Consider the following 23,145-nt stretch of genomic DNA (forward strand, 5'->3'; position numbering starts at 1 on the left):
AACAGGTTTCTTATTCAGCAAACAGCAAAATATTTCTCAGAGACCTACAGAATGCAAAGTCTGATATTAGGCTCTGTGGCACCAACCAACAAGTGGGAAAAATTCTTTCTCTCCAAAGAACTTATACTTGGCTTTAGGACACAAGATTGATTTAAAGGTTCAATTCATGCTAATGTTAGAGTGTTATAGGCAGATGAGTCTTTTTTTTTTTAAAGAAACCTGGGAGTTGAGATACGGCGGTGAATGGAACTGAGGAATGGAGTGGAGTGGGAGAGCTTTGAGAAACATCTGCCTCTGGGGGAAAGGAGGTGGCGAGAAGGGCCAGTGCAGGTAGTCTAGGGGGTAGCCGGGAAACAGGACAGTCAGAAAAGTATAAGACAAAAACCCAGTTTCAAAAAGAAGGAGGGGGCTGATTTTAACAAGAGAGTAAAAATGCTGTATTTTAGAAGTTTTCTGTTGCAAAAGTATTAGGAAGAAATGGAGTAATCTTTATAGAATGAGTCCAGGAAGTCTATTAAAGCTTGTTTCCTGATCTTGTAGGGGTGTGTGGATAGGAGACATTTCTAGAACTTGGTCTGGTAGTTTTCTATATTTCCTAAAAGATAAAAAACTCACAAAAATAGACAAAGCCCAGTCGAAAAAACAACCTTGAATAGAGGTGCAAAAAGACAACTTTTTGTTGATGGAAGTATCAATTTCTCAGTGATTTGTTTCATCCTCATTTTTATTTTATGGTGTTAAATTTTCAGTGCTATTATTTCTCCAAGTGGTTGACTTTATGTATGTATGTATGTTTGTATGTATGTATGTATTTATTTTCAGTTCTAATATAGCTACCATACAGTGTTATATTGATTTCAGTGATTCAACAATTTTATGCATTACTCAGTGCTCTTTAAGATAAGTATACTCTTAATCCCCTTCACCGACTTCACCCATCCCTTCACCCACCTCCCCTCTGGTAATCATATGTTTGTTTTCTATATTTACTATTATTTTTAAAAATAGAATTCCTATTAAGAGTGTAAAAGAATTGGATGAATGTTCTTTAATTTCTCTGGGAAGTATCACTCCAAATTAAAAACAAATAGATTTTGACAAGTAGACAAAAGAGATTTATTTTCAAAGAGGACTGACTTAGTAATTATAATTTAGATGATTTGAAACACAGTATCTTCATTTCCTAAAACAGTTTGGAAAAAAGAAAAGATCTTTAAAAAGTGTGTTTAAAAGCATTTTTTTTTTTTAATTGATGAGAGTAGAGAGAAGTGTGAAGTGTGTTACAGCTTTAGATGTGTGGAGAATTTAAGAAGGTTAGTAGGGTTACTGTGAACTTACTTTATTTTCTTTCTTTACGTCTCTTATCAGAACATACTTGGAATTAATTTCTACAGCTTTGCTTGCCTTCCAGCTTCCTCCTGTGTTTTATGCCTTATATTTACTATGAAATGATAGAAGAATATTTAATATACAAATTATGTTAGACATCATCATGTAAGTCAACTGAAATGAAATTTATTTTCTACATTTGTAAATAACTTCTTAAATTTTATGGACTGCTTGTCAAGACTGAAAAAAATAGACTGTCAAGATTTTTGGAGATGACATCTAAGAAGTTTTTAAAGATCAGATACATTTATCAATATTTTGTTCCATTTTTCTGATTTATATTAGTTATTTTTATAGAATTAATTCTTTGTGTGATGATGTTGAATATTATTAAGTACTTAAATTCTTTAAGCATGTAGTTTGTATAGTAGATCAACAGATCTACTATAGACTTGAAACCTGGACCCCTACATCTAATGATAACTTTATTCTTTTATATTGCCATAATTTTTTCTCCTAAAATTTCCTAGTTTTCCTTCTCAGAGCCTTGACATCAATGTCTTTTTCTAAATGAAAATGGAAAAAGCCCAAAGTGAGGATGTGTAGAAAGAATTTTGCCAGGAATGTTTAATTTGACCTATACTTAATACCTGCATGGCAAGCAGATAGCAAGATTGAAATACAGTATCTCCCCAGACATGAGACCCCGATATAAAAGTTTGTGATCGGATGAAATTATTTGGTAGCTCCTTCTGGCAACTAAAAGATTTTGGATTTCATTGTATGAGAATTGTGAATAATAATTTCTGGGGATATTTAGTAAAAAGGCAACTTGGAGTTGGGAATATTAAAAAGAGAAGTCAAGCTAATGATGGAGAAAGAACAAATTTGTATAACAACTGAGACAGACACTGAAAGATACCTGGTAGAAATACTGGGCCTTGGAAAAAATTCCTCAGTCGTCTCTAGGAGGAAGGGAGGCTACTTGGTTGAGGCTTCAGTGAGCTAAGCGCCTGGGGCTTGGGAACCTGGAGAGACCAGGAGGCTGGTGGTGGGCGTGTGGGAGTCCGTTCTGAGTCATAGACTTGAAAGACCATGGTCATTTAGATGTAGTCACAGACGAAGAGAAAAGATGCACCCTTGGCAGAGTCAATGACAATTACACGGGAGACGTTAACAGTAGCGGTGATGCCAGAGTTTCCAGACGAGGAGACCAAAGTAGGATATTGTAATATTGTCAGCACTCTTGTATCCGAGGACACTAACCCCCGAGGCATCCCTCAGTGCTATTTGTGCAGATTTAGAGATGAGACTCAGAACTGTGGAAACGTGGTTATTAATTTGGCTGTTCAGGTGTGACTAGTTATATTCAAGGGCTGGTACATCCGGGGACCCATAATGGTGTATGGAGCCTCACCATTATGTTCCAAGACTAAAAAGGTTGCTGTTATTGACTCTGCTAAGGGTACACGTTTCTATGTGGCCAGTGCCACCAGTTCCCCGTACACATGCTTAGGGTTCAACTTAGATGTTACATTCATAGGGATGCCCTCCTGGTCCCTTCTCTCTCTGTGCCTTTGTAGCTCTCTGGACTACTTTTTAAAAAAGACTACTTATTTATTTATTCATGAGAGACACACAGAAAGAGTGAGGCAGAGAGACACAGGCAGAGGGAGAAGCAGGCTCCATGCAGGGAGCCCGATGTGGGACTCGATCCCGGGCCTCCAGGATCATGCCCTGGGCTGAAGGCAGGTGCTAAACCGCTGAGCCACCTGGGGATCCCCTGGACTACTTCTTTGTAGACTTGCACATGTGTAATTATTTAAGTTTTTTCTGTACTTCTTCAATTTTAAGACATACCCTACCCCAATATTTTTAGCATTTTAAAATGCATGATGTGTCTTCTAACTGAAAAGAATCATTTTATGTGATTGTTTTTTTTGTTTTTTGATCATGGAGAAATTATTGAGATGATAGTATCCCTTATGACTGAGGACATCTTGCAATTTGCTTGGAATCCCCTTGGGAATGTGATTAGGTATGAATTATTAATTACTTATTCTTTTAAATCCAGCCTTACTTGGCATTAGGAATCTGGGAAATTTCTCCATTAAATTATGGATGATTTTGCTTATAAAAACTACTACTGTACAATTGTTGAGATACAAACTTTGGAGTCAGACCTGACCCTCTGAGGTTTGGTATATGTAATTGGTATGTAGTACAACGTGGTCTTTAATTGATTATGTATGTAATTATGTATATAATTGATTTTTTTAGGTTAAATGTCACAAATTTTAAAATGTTAAAAATGGAACCAGTAATGAATTACAACATTATTGGGTAAGTGCTTGAATAGAGGCGACTCTGAAATGACACAGTAGCATAAAGGGGTGTGACTAGCTCCCCGGAGGAGAATAGAAAAGTTTCACAGAATGGGTAGCTTGCAGGTAGACCTAAATGAATATTTAATAAATTCATACCCAGTCACATTCCCAAAAGAATTCAAAGTAAATTGCCAAATATATACAATGCAACAAAGTAAACAACAAAAGACAAATCTAGTAGGAGTAGAAAATAAATTTTGAATAATAAGATGGAGTCAGAGGGGAGACTCTGAAGGCAAAACTATGTGCTATAGGGTCCTACACAGTAGCCCATTCTATTTAGTATTTTCTCTCTCTCTTTCTAAAGAGGGGATTCAGGGAGTGGGCAATGGTAAGACAATCTGTTTTCAAAAATGATTTATTTAAATTGAAGTATTATGAGCATAATTGTTTTTTTTATTCAATGAACTTAATCTTGTATTAATTTCAGGTGTACAACATATTAATTGCACAATCCTGTACATCCCTCTGTGCTTACTGCAATAAGTGTAGTCACCACGTAATGTTACTACAATATTATTGACTTTTGTGTGCAGAGTGGACTGAGAGTGGAGGTAGGGAGCGAGGCTGGATATAGAGAAGCCAGGAAAGCTGAGAAACTAAGAAGCCCTTGAGATAAGTTAGTCATGTGTAATGAGGGTCTGAACTGGGGCAGTGGCAATTGGGGTACAGTAAGGAGGCTGATTCTGATTCCATTAACATCAAGACTGCTTTCATTTCTGGGATTTTGTTCTTTCTGCGTTTTTTAGGTTTTTTTTTTTTTTTTTTTTTTAACCCTCAATGACCATACCTGTTGTTCAATAGATACTACTAGGGGGACCACAGATCTGACGTTCTGGTAATGTATGCATTACATTTTGGATTCTAGCCTCAGTGACAGATACCACATATCAATCAAAATGAACTATGGGAAGCTGTGTTCGTCTGGTGGCACTGCTTAACAGAGGCAGAGTTTTTCAAGGTAATATCAACTTTAATTCTTACCATGAGATCACGGGTCTTCTTTTGATCTTCAACTAAATACGTAGTTTTGCTTAATCTCTGGGATGATGAGACACGGACACATACCCTGTTTGTAATTGCCGAGAGGCTATGGCTTGGTAATACTGAAATTTGCAGTTAATTTAATGGCTTGTTGAGACTTAAATAGACATCTAAAGAGGAAGGAAAATGTAGATACTGCCAGTAGTGTATGTAACACACAGCATAAAGTGACTTCAGTTTAGGAGATTTGCCAAAAATTGGTTAATGCATCTTCAGGTGGGACGAGCCTAAAAGGAGCTGGTTTAAGGGTCCAACAAAGTTCTCTTGGTGGGTGATTTTTCTCATCATCCCACTTTCCCTCAGTATTATGTCTTTGTTCCACCTTATTTTGTCCCTTTCCTTTATAAGCATGAGTGTGTCTGTATTGAATTTAAATTGTGAAAAAGTTACATGAGGTTTAAAGTGTTAATGGCTTGCTAAGCCATTATTTTGAAACAGGAAAAAAAAAAAAAAAGAAAGAAAAGAAAGAAAGATAGTATTGCACAGTAATTTCCTGACAAAAGTGCCTCTGTTTTATGATTTATAAAAGAAGTAGGAAGCGTTTTCATTGAAAACTGCTAATTATTTTGGTTTTCCATGATGAAAACCCGTAATGTTGTTTAAATGTCTCTGTTCATTAGTTTACTCTGCGACACTGGTACATTTGTTTGCTTTATGTGTTCTCTCACTTCTCCACACCAAATAAGAGTGATACCATGATCCAAGAGCATAAAGTTTTTTGGAAATTATGACAATAGCCTCTTGACCATGAGAATCGTTGACTTTTAAGTTGTGCTACTCAAGATGAGAAGAATGTTCCAATCATCCTTTTTGGTCTATTATTTCATTTATCATCATGTATCTTAGAAGACGGCTCTTTTTTTTCTGTTTTGTCAGAAACATCCACAAATCAAATAATTATTGATACACACTTGGTGACTTATGTCTAAAATAAATTTAAAGGTTACTAAAGAAATTAACCTTGGTAGCAATTGTTTTTGTCATGCTAATGGCTCTTAAGGAATGATTTAATTGTGCATGCCTGTGGCAGGCGGCTCAATGACACTGCGGTTCCAACCAGAAAAGGGACAAGGTTGTAGGGTCAAACACCAGAAATAGCATGTTCCATCACTCTCAAATTCAACAAGTTCAAGAGTTTTTGAAGCCCAGAGTTTTCTTAACTTTGATCACAATAGGGATTGTGAATTTATGGATTCTGGTGTTTTCCTTTTTTTCCCCTTTTCTTCCTGCTGTCTGCTTTGCTTTTGCTTGGTGCTGAATTATTGCTGTTTCTTTTCTTCCCACAAGCCCTTTAGTACGTGGTGGAGGTATGCGGGAGAGGTTGCAGCTGGGCTCATAAACGCTGCCCTCCGGAGTGCGCGCTGCAGGTTTAGGTGTGCTGATCGATCTCCTATCTGGAGTCCAAGGCCTCTGTACCCGTCCAGCACGTTCTTTCTGCCCTCTTTGACTGTTTTCTCGCCCCTTACCCAAATGAACGCAGAATGCCATTCAGCAGACAGTGCTCGGTGTCACAGGGCCGACCCCAATCTGCCTCAGAAGATATACCATCCAGGTAATCCGGCTCTCCCAGGTGTGTGACCTTGTTTCTTAACACTAACTCTTTGGCATTTACTCTAGAATTTATGGACCAAGACCTCCTGCTCATCAGGTCCTTTCAGAAATGGGGAAAAAATATTAGCAATGAGGGAAGAATAAATCATAAATGAGTGATTCCTCTGAAACTAAGTAAAATAGAGATGGGACAGTGAATACTTATTTTGTGCTGGGCTCTGTGCTTTTTCAAAAAAAAAAGTCTCATTCAAGGGATCCCTGGGTGGCTCAGCGGTTTGGCACCTGCCTTTGGCCCGGGGCGTGATCCTGGAGTCCCAGGATCGAGTCCCACATCGGGCTCCCTGCATGAAGCCTGCTTCTCTCTCTGCCTGTGTCTCTGCCTCTCTCTGTGTGTCTCTCATGAATAAATAAGCAAAATCTTTTTTAAAAAAAGTCTCATTCGAGGCATTCCCTTACTTCTCTGTCTTTTCACTTTGCTATTCTCTCTGCCAGCTTGCTCACGTCTCAGATTTGCCGGCCTGCTTGCTGTTTTACACGTTTGGCATCATCCCAGTTTAGACTTGTCTCCAGGAAGGCCTGAGAATTTTCTAGGTAGAATGGCAACGTAATTAGTAAGGAAGGAAAGGGAATGACCACAAGTCATGATTTTGCTAATGCACAGAAGAAAAACGTTAAGTAGGTATTATATTTCTTAGATGAACCCATGCGTGCACCCCTTTCTGCGCGCTAAGAAAGGCACTTCTTTTCCCTTTTCCCATCACGCGTCTACATAGTCACCTTGGCTGCTAATGTGATAGCTGCCAATTCTGAAGCAAGAGTAAAGTTGTACTCCGACAAGAGAAGAAGACTGCCTTTTACCGATTTCAAAACACCAAAGTGGCACTTGCAAGATACTTTATTTATTGCAAGAGACATCGCAATCAGTTGACGCTGGTTCTCACTGACTCACTGTTGAACGTAGTCTGCACTGGCCCTCAGATCTGGGTTCTCTGGCCCCTGCAGCTCGGGTTCCGTGGTCCTTAAGTTAATGACCGTACAGGAACCTGGAGAACCTGTGCAGAAGCCTTCACAGAACTTCCTGGGGGCATTTCTGATAGCCCTGGCTTGGGGCGTCTGGGCCTTCCTAGGGCTGGGTGGGCTCACCAGAACCCGTGAGCCAAAGCAGGTTACTATGGGGAGAGTGATTCCCCAAAGGAAAAACGTACTAGGTAGACAGATGAAAGGTCTTGTTCAATAGATGTGATAAAAATGGAGATAACTGGCTAGGGTTATTAAGAACAAAATGAAGTAAGAAAAGCGTAAACCGGACTTAGCAGCTGATATGAAGGTGGTCTTGCTGTAGGTTGTTTTCTACCCCATTGTAATGAAAAGACTCCCGGTTTTAGAGGACTCCAAATGGGAACATTTCTTTTATCTGATATGGAATCTATGAATAGCATTTCAGCTTCTACTTGCTGAGTGTTTTTTTTTTTTCTCCTCTAAGGCAGTGGTCTTCAGATGGAAAAGTAATAGATTAAGGCTTCCAAATTTAGATAACACAGAATTATTAATTTTATTTGATTTCTGTAGGCTAGAAAGCAGATTGATACAAAATGAGAAAATGTGTCTTGACAGTTTCCAACAGTGAATGAGGATGGCCAGCCTTATTCAGCATAGGAAAGGCAGATAATTAATGGCTAGTTAGTAGTTATTTGCATTTGTAAATGTTTAAATGAGTTCTTTAAAAATTCTACTAGATTGTAACTGTCCTTGTGGAGCAGGCAACTGGTTATTACACTTATACATATGCGCACATCGCTCAGAGTGACTGCTTCCTAACCTAGTAAAGAATAGGAATAGAAAAGTTTTGTTGCTTAATTCTCTGGGAAGGAGGTGACTGGGACAGGAGGTTGAGGTCCCCTAGTGATTGAGCTGCTCTGAGAGGGTAGGAGAAACGTGGCTGAACTTTCCATCCCACCAGAGTGTCTCCATAGCTCCGGAGTCACAGCATACCGTTTGCAAAGCACTGTAAGTAAGACCAAGGATGGGATTCGAAGCACTTTATAGCATTACTCGTAACTAATTCTGTGAGATGGGTACTCATCTGTGTTTTTCATTCATGTACATGTAGAGATGGCACTAAGAATATTTGACAGTTAAAAAAAAAAGGAAAAAAAAAAGGAAAAGAAAAGAAAAAAAAAAGAATATTTGACGGTTGATGGTATAGGCCTCCGTGTAGTACTGACCAGTCAGAGCAGCCTGCATCTATAAACATCTGAGACACCTGATAGGTGCTTCAGCCAGCCTACCTCTAAGGATATCAAATATGCAAAGCTGTGCAAAATTCCTATTAATAAGTCTCTTTATCTGTTAAAATGCATCCTTTAGCTCTGTTTCAGTCTATTTCATTAATATCAAAATCATTTTTTTCATTTTTTTTCAAAATCATTTCTAGTAAAAAGTTGTATTGGGAATTTTACAGTTTCCTGGCTGTTGAAGGCATGACATATATAATTTGCATGTTATTTGTATTTATATTACTTAATATAGTTAAATATGCTACCTACCTAAAGGCTGCCTTTTTGGGACATAAATTATCTAAGTAACTAAATGATTTATCCAGGCTACAGTTTTGTCCAATCAGCTGTAATGCTTTATACCTCATGTGTGTGTCTTATTTGAGGGCAGCGGCATTATCATCGCGTTATTGACACCTTGAGTAACGTCTATCACGCATGGATGTTAGGGGTTCGTGGTACTTCCTGCCTCTCCTTTTTTCTTTTCTTTCTTTTTTTTTTTTAAATTTGGGGTGTACACAAAAGGCTTACTACCCAAACGTGAATAGTATTGCCTTTGTTACTTTCTTCCAGTATCTCAAACAGACTGGATTGGGGAATGAGGCTTGGATCAAGAATTTTATGAGGGACTTCCTCCTCCCTAACCATGGAATTGGATGGGAGTTCTGTATCATGGGTCTCACCCTATCATTCAGTCACAGGGAAATCAGCAATAAACCACAGGGCCGGACATGGGTCGTGAAAAACGTGAGAGGAAGGAAGGAAGGGGCCAACTTCTTGCATTAGGCATAGTAGCCCTGCGCACCCAGTAAAACATGAAATGTGGTCAGTGAATGTCACTGTCAGTGAATGTCAGTTCTGACCAGTCTAATTAGCCATCCCTTTTTTATTGCTAACATGATCATCTGCAAACACATTTTCTCAGCATATATATCATTATATATACTCAGTAATGGAAAATCTGCAAGTTCCATTGAAGCAAAGGCTGGGGTTTTGGACATTGTTGGATGGATGATTGGATTTGATGATTTAAATTGCCTTCTAGCCCAGACACTCTATGCTCCTTTTATCTTTGACATTTCTTTCACCTGAAATTATTTAGTGTCCTTGGGACTGGGGAGATCTGGATCAGAGGGCGTTCTAGTTCATGGAAAGGGATGAAATCTATGGGAAATATCCTTGCTCTTAAGTTTGTTTTCTTTCACTCACAATTTGACCTTGCCACAGGGTACGGGTAGCCTGGTGCAAAGTGTAACCAAGCACCGTAGGTAGCGATGTATATGCATGAACACTGAAGCAGCTTTTGCTCTGTGAGAAGCTATGAGCCCTTTGGTTTATTGGCTGTGGTCTGATGACTACCAAGCTGTAGGACTGAAGTTTTAATTACTTTTTTTTTTATTAGATATGATCTCTGTAAACTGTCAGATAATGCTGATTGTGATTTTGGAGACTAATCTAAAATAGACAAATAAAATTGACCTTCTGCCTGAAAAATACAAAGTTAGATATTAATTCTTTAAAATATAGCATGTTTAGTGAAGATTGGGGATAAATGATCTCATCGATTGCTGTGTACTTAGCAAACAATTTCAGATGTAGTAAGACATGAATATAGTAGGAAAGAGTAGTGAGTCTTTCCTTGAAGATGGGTAGCAATCACATTTCTTCTTGCTTATTTATTCATTTATTTATTTGTAACTGTTCTATTTAGGGTAGATTGGTGGGCACTGAGGGAATCATGAAGTGGTGGAGGGGTGAGCTAACATGCCAATCCTACCTTTGGTGTCTGCTTTTGTTTTTACTGAGAATTATTTTCAGTATTTATGTTTCAAAGTTCATTTTACTTTTATTTATTATAGCAACAGATGATATTTTTCTGGTACTGCTAATTCAGTTTTTTAATGGAAGTAATTCTAGATTTGTTGGGTGTATTACTGTAAATACAGTGATACAGAGTGCAGTGAAAATGCTAAAGCTACAAACATTATGGATTAAACTTGCAACAACACTATTTTATAGGAAATATGTAAAATGTTATATATCTTTTAACATAAGTTAAGAAAAAAATATTCTGTTTCAGAGGAATTTCAGGTTAGGAACTTGAAATTTAGCAATTTTGAGGTAATTGAATTGAGCAGTTTGACATACTCACTGTTGGAGAATTATACAACTTTGTAAAGTTTCAAGATCTTGCTTCCTATTTTTTGAGAAATGTTTATGTAGCTATAAAAAAAATTGGGACACCTGGGTGGCTCAGCAGTTGAGCATCTCCCTTTGGCTCAGGGCGTGATCCCGGAATCGGGGATCAAGTCCTGCATCAGGCTCCCTTCGAGGAACCTGTTTCTCCCTCTGCCTGTGTCTCTGCCTCTTTCTCTCTGTGTCTCTCATGAATGAATAAAAAAATGGTCACGTAGGAAATATTTTTCAGAAAGATGGAAAACTCTTTGGCTCATTATGTGTTATTGTATATTGTCCCTCATGGCCTTATCTAATTTTTTTTTTTTTTTGGATGACTCCAGTGAAATTGCTTTAGCAAACTTGCCAGATAAGAGCTTTTCATAGGTTGATGATAACCTATAAAGAAAAGTTCTTTAGTGGACGTATCTATGCTTGTTTGTTTTATTTGTTTAATTAAAAGTTATCTTTATGTTACGAGATATAACAATCATAGGGATGATTGCAAATAACATCAAAGTATAGTGTAATGAATTTTACAAAACTATAACATGTCCTAGGTCAAACATTAGAACATCTACAGCTTTCAAGAGGCTGCTCCTCCCACATATTCCCTGTTTTAGCTACACTCTACTGACTTTTGTGATCAACTTGCCCTTGCTTTTCTTTATATTGTTTAACCACGTATGTCTGCATTCCTAGGCAATGAGGTTTTAAAAATATATGCAAATGGAACTACCCTACGTGTAATATTTTTGTGCCTTGTTCTTTTGTTCACAATCATACTTAAAACATTGATCTTTTACTTCGTTTTGAGAAATTTTAATTGTCTTTCATGTGAAATAATTATCTGGATTGATCGAAATTTATTCTTATGTATCATTAACAGGTATTTGTCTCACTTCTTTTCAAGTTTTGTTCCTCTAGTTGATTGTTTTAATGTACAAGTACATATAGACTCTCATTTACTTGCCATGATCTTGATTCTTTTGTAGAGGATTTTTGATTGCTATTTTTCTAGTTCTTGGATTATCATATCAATTTATAGAGTGCAAAGATTTTAAGCAGAAGGGAAAGGAATAGATGTTGCCCTTTGAAATGATTGAATAAACTTACTAGAGAAGCATATGGTATGAAGTATGGCATGAAAAGAGCTGAGTGGTAACAACAAGGTTTCAGGGAATAGGGTCTGTTTAGTTTCAAGAGGAGAATCAACAAAGGAAGAAAAACAGTTGGCATCTTCATGTTTAGTAACCTTTTGGCTTTATTGCTTGGAAAATTCAGCATTCTGCCAAAACCATTGCAAGTTTATGACAGTGTAGAGAAGTAAGTAATTGTGATCGAAGGATTTTTTTTACCTAGAATCCTTTCACATAAGGAATGTGATTATGTTTGGACCCTAAATATGTATGTTATGGAAAAAGAAAAGTAAGAGCAGGTTTTTATTTTTATTTTTTTAACTGGGACAGTCCTGTTGTTGACAGCAACTCGAGTCCCCAGATCCACAGATATTTCACCCTACATATTTTGAGATGCTCCCTGTGGAGTCCCAGCATAAAGATTTGGCTGACACTTCAATGACTGTTCAATTAAATGAGTGATGTAAACAATATTGGAAATTTAGTTGAAAAAGAAGGGCAAAATAAAACTTGAGATTTCCTTAAAATCAAGTTATTATTTTTTCTTTGAGAGAAAGAATGTGGGAGTCGGGGGCGGAGGGGCAAAGGGAGAGTATCTCAGGAAGACTCTGCACTGAGCACGGAACCCGATGTGGGGCTTGATCTCATGGCACTGAGATCATGACTTGAGCTGAAATCCAGAGTTGGATACTCAACTGACTGAGCCACCCAAGTGCCCCAAATAAAGTTATTGTTAATTGAGTTCCAACTTCTCTTTAGTCTCTACTTTCGTAAGTGGAACTACCACCCACCCAAGTCCCTCAAGTCAGAAATAAGGAGTCAAACTCACCTTCTTTGGTTTATGTACTACCAACTATCAAATTCTATTGCTTCTTTCTCTTAAACGTCAGTATACTTCCTTCATGTTCTCCATTGCCATTACCTCAGTTTGGGGAAGTATTTCTCATCTAGTGGATTGAAATTTTTTTTTTTTTGCCTCCTTTTTTTTTTTTTTTAAAGATTTTATTTATTTATTCATGAGAGACACACACAGAGAGAGGGAGAGACACAGGCAGAGGGAGAAGCAGGCTCCATACAAGGAACCTGATGTGGGACTTGATCCTGGGAACCCAGGATCACGCCCTGAGACGAAGGTAGACGCTCAACCACTGAGCCACCAGGCATCCCTTTTGCCTCCTTTCAAAGATCCTTTATCTTAGGTATTTTCAGAAGGAAAATTCTTTTTAAAAATTGAATTATAATTGGCATACAATATTATATTAGTTTCAGATGTATAAGATAGTGATTCAGTATTCTGACACCTTACAAAATGATCACTGTGATCTATTTAGTTATCATGTCACCATATAAAGTTATTACAATATTTATTGGCTATATCCCCATATGCTATATAATACATTCTGGTATTCTGGAATTACTTATTTTATAACTGGAAGCTTGTACCTCTTCATTCTCTTCACCTGTCTTACCTATCCTCCATCCCCCTCCCCTCTGTCAACCTCTTGTTTGTTGTCTGCTTCTATGAGTTTATTTCTGTTTTGTTAGTTCATTTGTTTTGTTTTTATATTACATATATAAGAGAAATATATGGTATTTGTCTTTCTCTGTCTGACTTATTTCACTTAGCATAATACCGTCTAGGTCCATCCATGTTGTTACAAAAGACAAGATTTCATTCTTTTTTATGACTAATATTTTATATTATATACGTATATATATGTATATACAGATACTAATGTTATATGTGTACACACACACACAGACACACGCACACAAGTTTTGACACAGGGTGGCCTGAGCATGCCTTCCAGTGTAGGCTAGAGGGTGAGCACTAACGATGACACCCATTGTCATCAGCGATTAGGATGAGATCGCACAATTAGCATCTAGCATTTCTATTAAAGTCCCTGTTGTTTCCTGCCTCTTTGATATCCACTTTGAAATTAGTGTGTCCCCCTTACTTATGGTCTAGTAACATTCTGTTGCTTTTGTCCTGGACCTCGGGGGGAATGAGTTTGCTCATGAACCCTTTGAGACTGGGATCTCTGTTCTCTACAGTTCTATGATTCTCCTGGTCTTATTCCCTATAGATTTGCAAGACCAGATGTATTGGGGCTTGCCTTTCTGGTGCCAGCCCTCAGGGTTGGGGTCCCTGGTGTGGGGCAAAATACCTTCATTCCAAGAGGAAGTGTTTCCTACCTTTGAACCCTTTTGGAGAACAGCCTTATCTCTTATTATCCCAATTCATAGAAACATTACTGATTATTATTATTTTTTCCTTTTTTTCCTCTTTTTCTTTCCCTTTCTGGTTCTACTCAATTTACTAAGTGGATCCTCTGCTCACGCAATTGTATTAGAAATTGTCACTGAAATTCTTAAAGCATTTGGAAATGACCTGTGTTTTTTACATAACATGCTCAAGCCTTGAAATGTGTTCACATATGATGTTATCTTTATTGAAGAAAATACTTTAACATGATCATATAAATCATTACCACTCACATTGTAATTTCATCATTTCTGAAATCAATATCTAGAGCCATACAGCCTTTAAAGATCTTCTTTTCATATTTTCCAATGCTAGAATATTATAAAGAATGAAACCTGTGCTTTGATTAAGACCCAGAAAACAGTCTCTAGAAATTGGTATTGGAATTTTTTACATAGAAATCTTTCTTTCCTACTCATAAAAATATCTCTCTTCTACTTTGTTTTTATTTTAGGGGAATGTCACTTTTGTTGCATACTTACATGCTGTTTTGATTTAGGACATTTTTTTTCCCTCCAAAAACAAAAACAATATTAAAATCTTATTATAAGATAAATTTAGATTTATTTGGTTTTTCTAATCAGCTTTACCTAAAATTATTAGTAGCAAGCAAAAATTCATACAAAATACTTTAGAGAGCTCAAATTAAAATCGTTAAAATTATGTTTATATTCTGTCAAAGAGCATGATCTGTTCTTTTTACTTAACTCTGCTGGTACATTTTACATTTTGCCTAAATTAATTTTTTTTTGACATTAGTTGGCACTGCCATTAGACTGATTGTAAGATTAAGTTTACATGTGTTTCAGCAAGATACTTCCTTTTTGGTCATATCAAGAAAATATCATGTACAATCTGAAATATTTGCAAGAGTATTATCACCAAAAACACGATTGTGGCCATGTCTTCTTGGAACAAATTTACATTATGTGCTATATACACAATCCAGCCAGTAGAGTGCTTCTGGATTTTTGGTCCAAATTCTGGCTTAAATGAATTTTCTTTATCAACCACAACTATCCCAGGCTTGTCATGGACAATATTTTGAATCAATGACTAAAATGGAAGACCATTACCTAAGTTGCAATTTGTATGTTTTTAAAATTAAGTTTTTAATTTTAATTCCAGTATAGTTAGGATGCAGTCTTATGTTAGTTTAAGGTGTACAATAAAGTGGTTTAATAATTCCGTACATTACTCGGTGTGCATCATGACAAGTATACCATTTAATCCCTATCACCTATTTTACACAACCCCCTACCACCGCCCCTCTGGTAAGCATCAGTTTGTTCTCAGTAGTTAGGAGTCTGTTTCTCGGTTTGCTTCTTTCTCTGTCCTTTTTTCCCCCCTTTGCTCATTTGTTAGTTTCTTAAATTCTGCAGGAGTGAAATCATGTGGTATTTGTCTTTCTCTGGCTTAAACTGCTTAGCATTATACTCTAGCTCTAACCACGTCATTACAAATGGCAAGATTCCATTCTTTTTTTATGGCTAAATAGTATTCCATTCCAAAAATCTCTTTTTTTATCCATTCATCTACCAGTGGATACTTGGTCTGGTTCCATAATTCGGCTATTATGCTGCAGAAAACATAGGGGAGGATGTATACCTTTGAAATAGTGTTTTTGTATTTTTTGGGTAAATAGTAATGTGATTACTGGATCCTAGGGTAGTTCTATTTTTAGCTTTTTGAGGAAACTCGTTATTATTTTCCATAGTGGCTGCATTTTTACCAACAGTACGAGAGGATTCCTTTTTCTCCACATCCTCACTGACCCTTGTTTTTTATATGGTTTTGATTTTAGCCATGCTGCCAGGTGTAAGGTGATATCACATTGCAGTTTTGATTTGCATTTCCCTCATGCTGAGTGACGTTGAGCATCTTTTCATGTATCTGTCGGCCATCTGGATGTCTCGTTTGTGTCTTCTGCCCATTTTAATTGGATTATTTATTTTTGGGTGTTGAGTTGTAAAAGTTCTTTATTATGTTTTGGATACTAATCCTTTATTGGATATGTCATTTGCAAATCTTTTGCCACTCAGTAGGTTACCTTTTAGTTTTGTTGATTGTTTCCTTCATTGTGCAGAAGCTTTTTATTTTGATGTAGTCCCAATATTTTATTTGTGCTTTAATTTTCTTTGTCTAAGGAGACGTATCTAGAAAGAAATTGCTATGGCCGATGTCAAAGAAATTACTGCCTGTGCTCTCTTGTGGGATTTTTATGGTTTCAGTCTCTGTGCCAAGCATGGAGCCTGATGGAGGGCTCAATCCCACGACCCTGAGATCATGACCTGAGCCCAAACCAAGAGTTGGATACTTAACCAGCTGAGCCACCCAGGCGCCCCAATAGGGATTGCTTTGAATGTGTATATTGCTTTGGTTAGTAGACATTTTAACAGTATTTGTTCTTCTAATCCATGAACACGGCATCCATTTCTTTGTGTCGTCTTCAATTTCTTTCATCCGTGTTTTATAGTTTTCAGAGTATAGGTCTTTTACGTCTTTGATTAAGCTTGTTCATAGGTATTTTATTATTTTTAGGGAAATTGTAAATGGGATCGTTTTCTTAATTTCTCTTTCTGCTACTTTATTGCTAGTGTACAGAAATGCAACAGATTCCTGTACATTAATTTTATGTCCTATCATGTTACTGAATTCATTTATGAGTTCTAGTAGTTTTTTGGTAGAGTCTTTAGGGTTTTCTATATATAGTATTATTTCATCTGTACAAAGTGAAAGATTTACTTGATCCTTACCAATCTGGATGCTAGCTATTTTTTATTTATTTATTTATTTATTTATTTATTTAGTCTGATTATTGTGGCTAAGAGTTCTAGTACTTTGTTGAATAAAAGTGATGAGAGTGGACACCGTTGTCTTATACTTGACCTTAGCGGGAAAGTCCTCAGTTTTTCACCATTGAGTATGATGCCGGCTGTGGGTTTTTCATATAAGGTCTTTATTATGTTGTGGTATGTTCCCTCTAAACCTACTTTGTTGAGGGTTTTTATCATGAATGTATGCTTTTTATGCATCTGTTGAAATGATCATATAGTTCTATTCTTTCTCTTGCTGATGTGATGTATCACATGAATTGATTTGAGAATATTGAACCACGCTTGCATCTGAGGAACAAATTCCCCTTGATCATGATGAATGCTTTTTTTGAATGTGTTGTTGGATTTGGTTTGCTAGTATTTTGTTAGGGAATTTTGCATCTCTATCAGAGATATTGGCCTATAGTTCTCTTTATCTGTGGTCTCTTCATCTGGTTTTGGTATCAGAGTAATACTGGCCCTTTAGAATGAATTTGGAAGTATTTCTTCCTCTTCTATTTTTTGGAATAGTTTGAGAAGAGTAAGTGTTAATTATTCTTTAAATGTTTGGTAGAATTCACCTGTGAAGCCATCTGGTCCTGAACTTTTGTTACTGATTCAATTTCATTGCTGGTAATTGGTCTTTTCAAAATGTCTATTTCTTTGCGCTTCAGTTAGGGTGGGTTATATGTGTTTAGGTATTTACCTATTTTTTCCAAGTTGTCCGATTTCTTGACATATAATGTTTCATCATATGCTCTTACACTTGTTTGTATTTCTGTGGTGTTAGTTGTTCTTTCTCCTCTTTCATTTGTGATTTTGTTTATTTGAATCCTCTCTGGTGACTCTGGCTGGAGTTTTATCAAATTTGTTGAACTTTCAAAGAATCAGCACTTGGTTTCATTGATCTGTTCTATTGGTTTTTTTTTTTTTTAGATTCTATATAATTTATTTCTGTTATAATCTTTATTATTTCCTTCCTTCTGCTGGTTTTGGATTTTGTTTGTTCTTTTTCTATCTCCTTTAGATGTAAGGTCAGGTTGTTTATTTGAGATTTTTCTTGCTTCTTGAGGTAGATCTGTATTGCTATCAACTTTCCTGGTAGAACCACTTTTGCTGCATCCCAAAGATTTGGACCATTATATTTTAATTTTCATTCGTTTCCACATAATATTTTATTTCTTTTATTTTTGGGCGACCTAAAAATTGTTTAGTAGCATGTTATGTAACCTCCATGTATTTATGCTCTTTCCACACTTAATTGTGTTTGATTTCCAGTTTCACAGCATTGTGGTTAGAAAAGATGCATGTTGTGACTTCAGTTCTTTTGAAATTGTTGATACTTTTTTTGCTGCCTAATGTAATCTATTCTGGAGAATGTTCCATAGCACCTGAAAAGAATGTGTAGTCTGTTATTTAGAATAGAGTGTTCTGAATATCTGTTAAATCCATCTGGTCAGTGTGTCATTCACTGTTTTCTTGTTGATTTTCTGTTTGGATGATCTGCCCATTGTTGTAGGTGGGGTATTAAAGTTCCCTACTATGATTGTATTGCTATTTATATTAGTTCCTTTGGTTTTTTATTATCTTTATGTATTTGGGTGCTCCCGTGTTGGATGCATAAATATTTACTATTGTTGTATCTTCTTGTTGGATTGTCCCTTTTATTATTAAATACTGTCCTTTGTCTCTTGTTACAGTCTTTGTTTTAAAATCTGTTTTGTCTGATATAAGTATTGCTGCCCTGGCTTTCTTTTGATATCCATTTGTATGATAAATGTTTCTCCATCCCCTACCTTCACTTTCAGTCTGCACATATTCTCAGGTCTGGAATGAGTCGCTTGTAGGCAAAGAGATGTGTCTCCTTGTCATATCTTCTCATAAGACTCTTAGGATCAAGGTGTTCCTGGCTAAGAAACAAAAGCAGAATTTTCTCATTCCCTAGTGAATTTGGACGAAAACTGGTAATTAAATCAGGTATAACTCAAAGAGGTGGCATTGGAGAATGAAGCTGGGCTTAAAAGGGATCGCAGGCATATGTACGCTGCATGAAGGTGCTGTGCTTGTATCCTATCACTGTGTAAACATCACTACTGCCTGAACAATAGACGTGTTTTATCAGGGAAATGATTCTTCTCTGTTACTATACTTCTGCACCAGTAGGTTGGTTCAGTGATTACATATTTATGTGAGACATTTCAAAATGTCTATTTCTTTGCGCTTCAGTTAGGGTGGGTTATATGTGTTTAGGTATTTACCTATTTTTTCCAAATTGTATCCTATCACTATGTAAACTATTGTTTGTTTGAAAAAAAGTAATTATTGATAAATATGTATTTATTGCCATTTTGATACTTGTTTAATGGTTGTTTTTGTAGTTTTTGTTTGATCCTTTCTTTCTTGCTTTCTTTTATGATTTTCTGGGTTTTTTTAGTGATGTACTTGGATTCCTTTCTCTTTATTCTTTGCATATCTATTAAGGATTTTTGATTTGTGGTTACCATTTGGTTCATATATAACATCTTCTGCATATAGCAGTCTATATGAAGTTGATAGTTGCTAAATTTAAACCTATTCTTTATTCCTCTTCCCCCCATACTTTAGGTATATGGTGTCATATTTCACACCCTTTTATTCTGTGAATCCCTTGGCAAATTTTTACAGATATACTTCTTTTTACTGCTTTTGTGTTTTCTACTTTTTATACTCTCACTTATGGTCTTTTCTTTCCATTCAAAGAGTCTCCTTTAATATTTCCTGTAGGGAAAAAAAAAATTTCCTGTAGGGTTTAGTGGTCACGAACCCTTTTAGTTTTTGTTTGCCTGCAAAATTCTTTATCTCCCTATTCTGAATGATTGCCTGCTGAATAGAGTATTAGCTGCAGATGTTTCCTTTTCAGCACTTTGAGTATATCATGCCATTCTCTTCTGGCCTGCACAATTTCTGCTGAAAAAAATCCATTGATTAGCCTTATGGGGTTTCCCTTGTGTGTAAGTGTCTTCTTTTCTATTGCTGCTTTAACATTTTTTTTTCTTTATCACTACTTTTACCATTTTAATTACTGTGTGTCTTGGTGTGGATCTCCTTGGGTTGACTTTGCTGGGGACTCTCTGTGCCTCCTGGATGTGGATATCTGTTTTCTTCTCCAGATTTGGGAAATATCCAGCTATTACTTCTTCAAATAAATTTTCTGCCTCCTTTACTTTCTCTTCTTTTTCTGGGATCCCTATAATGCAAATGTTATTACATTTGATAGAGTCACTGAGTTCTCTAACTCTATTCTCATTTTGCATATTTTTTTCTCTTACTTGCTCAGCTTGATTACTTTGTAATTCTGTCTTCCACATCATTAATTTCATTCCTCTGCTTTCTCTAGCCTGCTATTTATCCCATCAGTTGTATTTTTAATTTCGATTGTTGTGTTCTTCATCTCTGAATAGTCCTTTTTTATCTGTGTCTTAAGGGTCTCACTGATGTTTTCCACTCTTTTCTCAAGTCCAGTGAGTATCTTTAGGATTATTACTTTAAATTCTCTATCGGGGGTATATTACTTATCTCCCTTTGCTTAGGTCTCTTTGTGCTATTCTTTCATTTGGGACACACTCTTCTCCTTATTTTGCCTAACTTTCTGTGTCTGTTTCTGTGTTAGGAAAGTCAGCTACATCTCTTGCTCTTGAAAGTAGTGGGCAGGGCTCTTTTAACAAAGTGGCATGGGTACTCTTCCTCAGGAGGAGTGTGGGCACTGCAGAGGCCCAGCCTGCTGAGGCCCCTTGGCAAAGTGTGCACAGGCAGGGATGCAATTTTAACAAGGTGCCTGTATCCTGCATGAGAGATCGGGGGGACTGGAGTTCAGGAGATGTGGTGTTGGCAAGGTTTGCACCAGTGTCCTGGGAGAGAAGACCTCCACTGACAGGACTGAGGCAGGCCTCATTGGAGGGGTTGGGGCTCATGGAATAAAGAAATTAGGTAGTGAATGCCAGCCCTGCCCTGGATCCCACAGGCAGCAGTGTGAGGTGAGGTGAGGAGAGTGAAAAGGCATTTGCCAACTCCTTTGTTCCTGGAGAAATTCCTCAGCCAACTCTAAGATTAGTAATTAACTCTCCCTTCCATGTGCCCCAGGCATTTTTTCAAATTGCTGCTTGCTGTGCTGTTTCTTTAAGGCAGGAATTCAGCTTCCTATTGCCCTCCAGGCTCTCCCAGAGCCAGGCCACTGATTTTAATGCTCCAGGCTTTAATTTCTGCTAGTTGTAAGGACTCAGGAAGTTTGGCCCCTGTGATTTTCAAAGCCAAATGCTATGGGGATTCATCTTCCCTGTGCAGGCTCCCCAGTGTGATAGTCTGTTTCTGACCCCTCTCTGTGCCTGTAGCTCCCTCCCTCCAGTGGCCAGACCCTTGGATTTAGCTCCCCACTGCGTCTCTGCCCTTCAACGTGGCCTCTTCTCTTAGTTGTAGAGTTTGTTCTGTTAGCCTTCATGTTGTTTTCTGGGTTATGTGCACTGATAGGAGTGTTATGTAGTTGTATCTGTAGGATGAAGTGAGTTTAGCATACTCCTACTCCACCATTTTCCTGGAAGTGCCCTCACAATTTGTACTTTATGTGAGAGATATAAAAGTGATGACAAGCTACAAAATTTGAACTTCTCAAGAATAAGGCTGTGGGAGTGGACCACTCTGTATGTAGGCTATAAAGGGACGCCTTGTCTTTAGAGGATTCAAAAATAACAAAAGTGGCTAAAAGTTAGTGTCCTTTTTCATGGTCACCATGCACCAGCAATTCTAATATCATTGGTAAAATAATCTCTTAGAAAAAAAAATTAGTCTTTTACTTACCTAAGTCCTAAATAATTGTTGCAGTTACTATTCAAATTTAATAATATGTAATCAAATTAACATGTTTTATTACTTTTCCTTTAGTAAACTTTGCATTCTACATGGAAATTCATTTCAGAACTTTTGATTGTACTGTTGGTTCCTGACATATGAGTTGACTCAACTCTGTGCTTTGAGAGTTAGTTATCAAAAGTTTGGAATTGTTCAAACTGCTTTAGACTCTGTCTCTCCCCACCCCTTCTTTTTTGTCTTCCTACTTTCTTATTAAAATTTGCTCTTGGGAATAATTCTGGAACCTTTTCAAATTAAAGATAAAACGATTGATAAAATTTTGCAATATGCTCAGGGCTATTGATATTTTATCAAGTTACACCAAAGGAATGAATATGATTTTTAGAATTTCAGATGTCATTTAGTTGGGTGAATAGAGTAGATACTTAGAGGAGGAGCAGGGCTCTTCTTGAAGTAACCTTGAACTATAATTTATTTCACCGCTACCATATCTCTGCTTGCTTTTAAGGATTTTTAAGATTATGTAGTTTTCTCCAGCATCTGTATGCACACTATAGAAATTATTTTACCTTTTATTTTAAAGGCCATTCTTGCTTGAGCATTGATAATACTGGCATAAGCACAGTCCAGGGAAATCTTGGGGACCCAAAGCCTGAGATAATGAGAATCTACTCTGAGATTCCCTGTGAAAGTGACCTAATGACTAAAAAAAAATATATCTTTTAATTAAAAAGGAGGTATTTATTGAATGCTATCGGAGACACCTAAAGGTCCTAAAGAATGACATTTGTGTACAAATTATTTCAGAGAAAAATCACCCACTTTCTGTAGGTGAAGTTTTCAAACTGTAGTTCTACCAAACCCAAAGATTCAGTTCATCTGGGAAACGTACACAAGGCAATTGAAGACTGTCCCTGTTAGGTTCCATCTCCGTCATCTCTCAATAGATTTCAGGGTCATAGGGAATCATCGAAATGAAGTTGGGGATCGTTAATTTTACAATTTATATAGAAAGAAATGGAGAACTTCAGGAATTTTTTGCTTAGGGTGGACAAATTACTATATCACTTTTTGATGTTGTAAACTACTTGGTGACTGCTTCATTCTTGGAATTATTAAAATGAATAGTCAACAGGAAGATACTTGAGTTTTTAGATTTAACATAGAGAAATTGTGTGTATTTCTTAACTAAGAACATTGTTTCTTCTTTCTGGTTTCAGAGAATGTTTACAAAAGCTCATTGTGTTCACTTTGAGTAACAGGCCATAATGAGAGAAATCAGCCAGAAACTGCAAGCCAAATGACAGAGATCAAGAG

The 23,145-nt window shown here is 36.8% G+C and overlaps 2 long non-coding RNA genes across 3 annotated transcripts in view; both read left to right on the plus strand.

Annotated features, from left to right (window-relative positions):
- The window catches only part of LOC112668224 (uncharacterized), a 94,831-nt gene that overhangs the window by 2,634 nt on the left and 69,052 nt on the right, over window positions 1–23,145 (plus strand). The window lies entirely within an intron of this gene.
- LOC112668225 (uncharacterized) lies at window positions 1,721–6,324 on the plus strand. Its single transcript, XR_003141589.2, has 4 exons — window positions 1,721–3,367; window positions 3,610–3,672; window positions 4,585–4,677; window positions 6,048–6,324. It is a non-coding gene; the product is annotated as an uncharacterized LOC112668225 (long non-coding RNA).

The sequence above is a fragment of the Canis lupus genome, chromosome 36, assembly GCF_003254725.2.
Source record: "Canis lupus dingo isolate Sandy chromosome 36, ASM325472v2, whole genome shotgun sequence".
Lineage (NCBI taxonomy): Eukaryota > Metazoa > Chordata > Mammalia > Carnivora > Canidae > Canis > Canis lupus.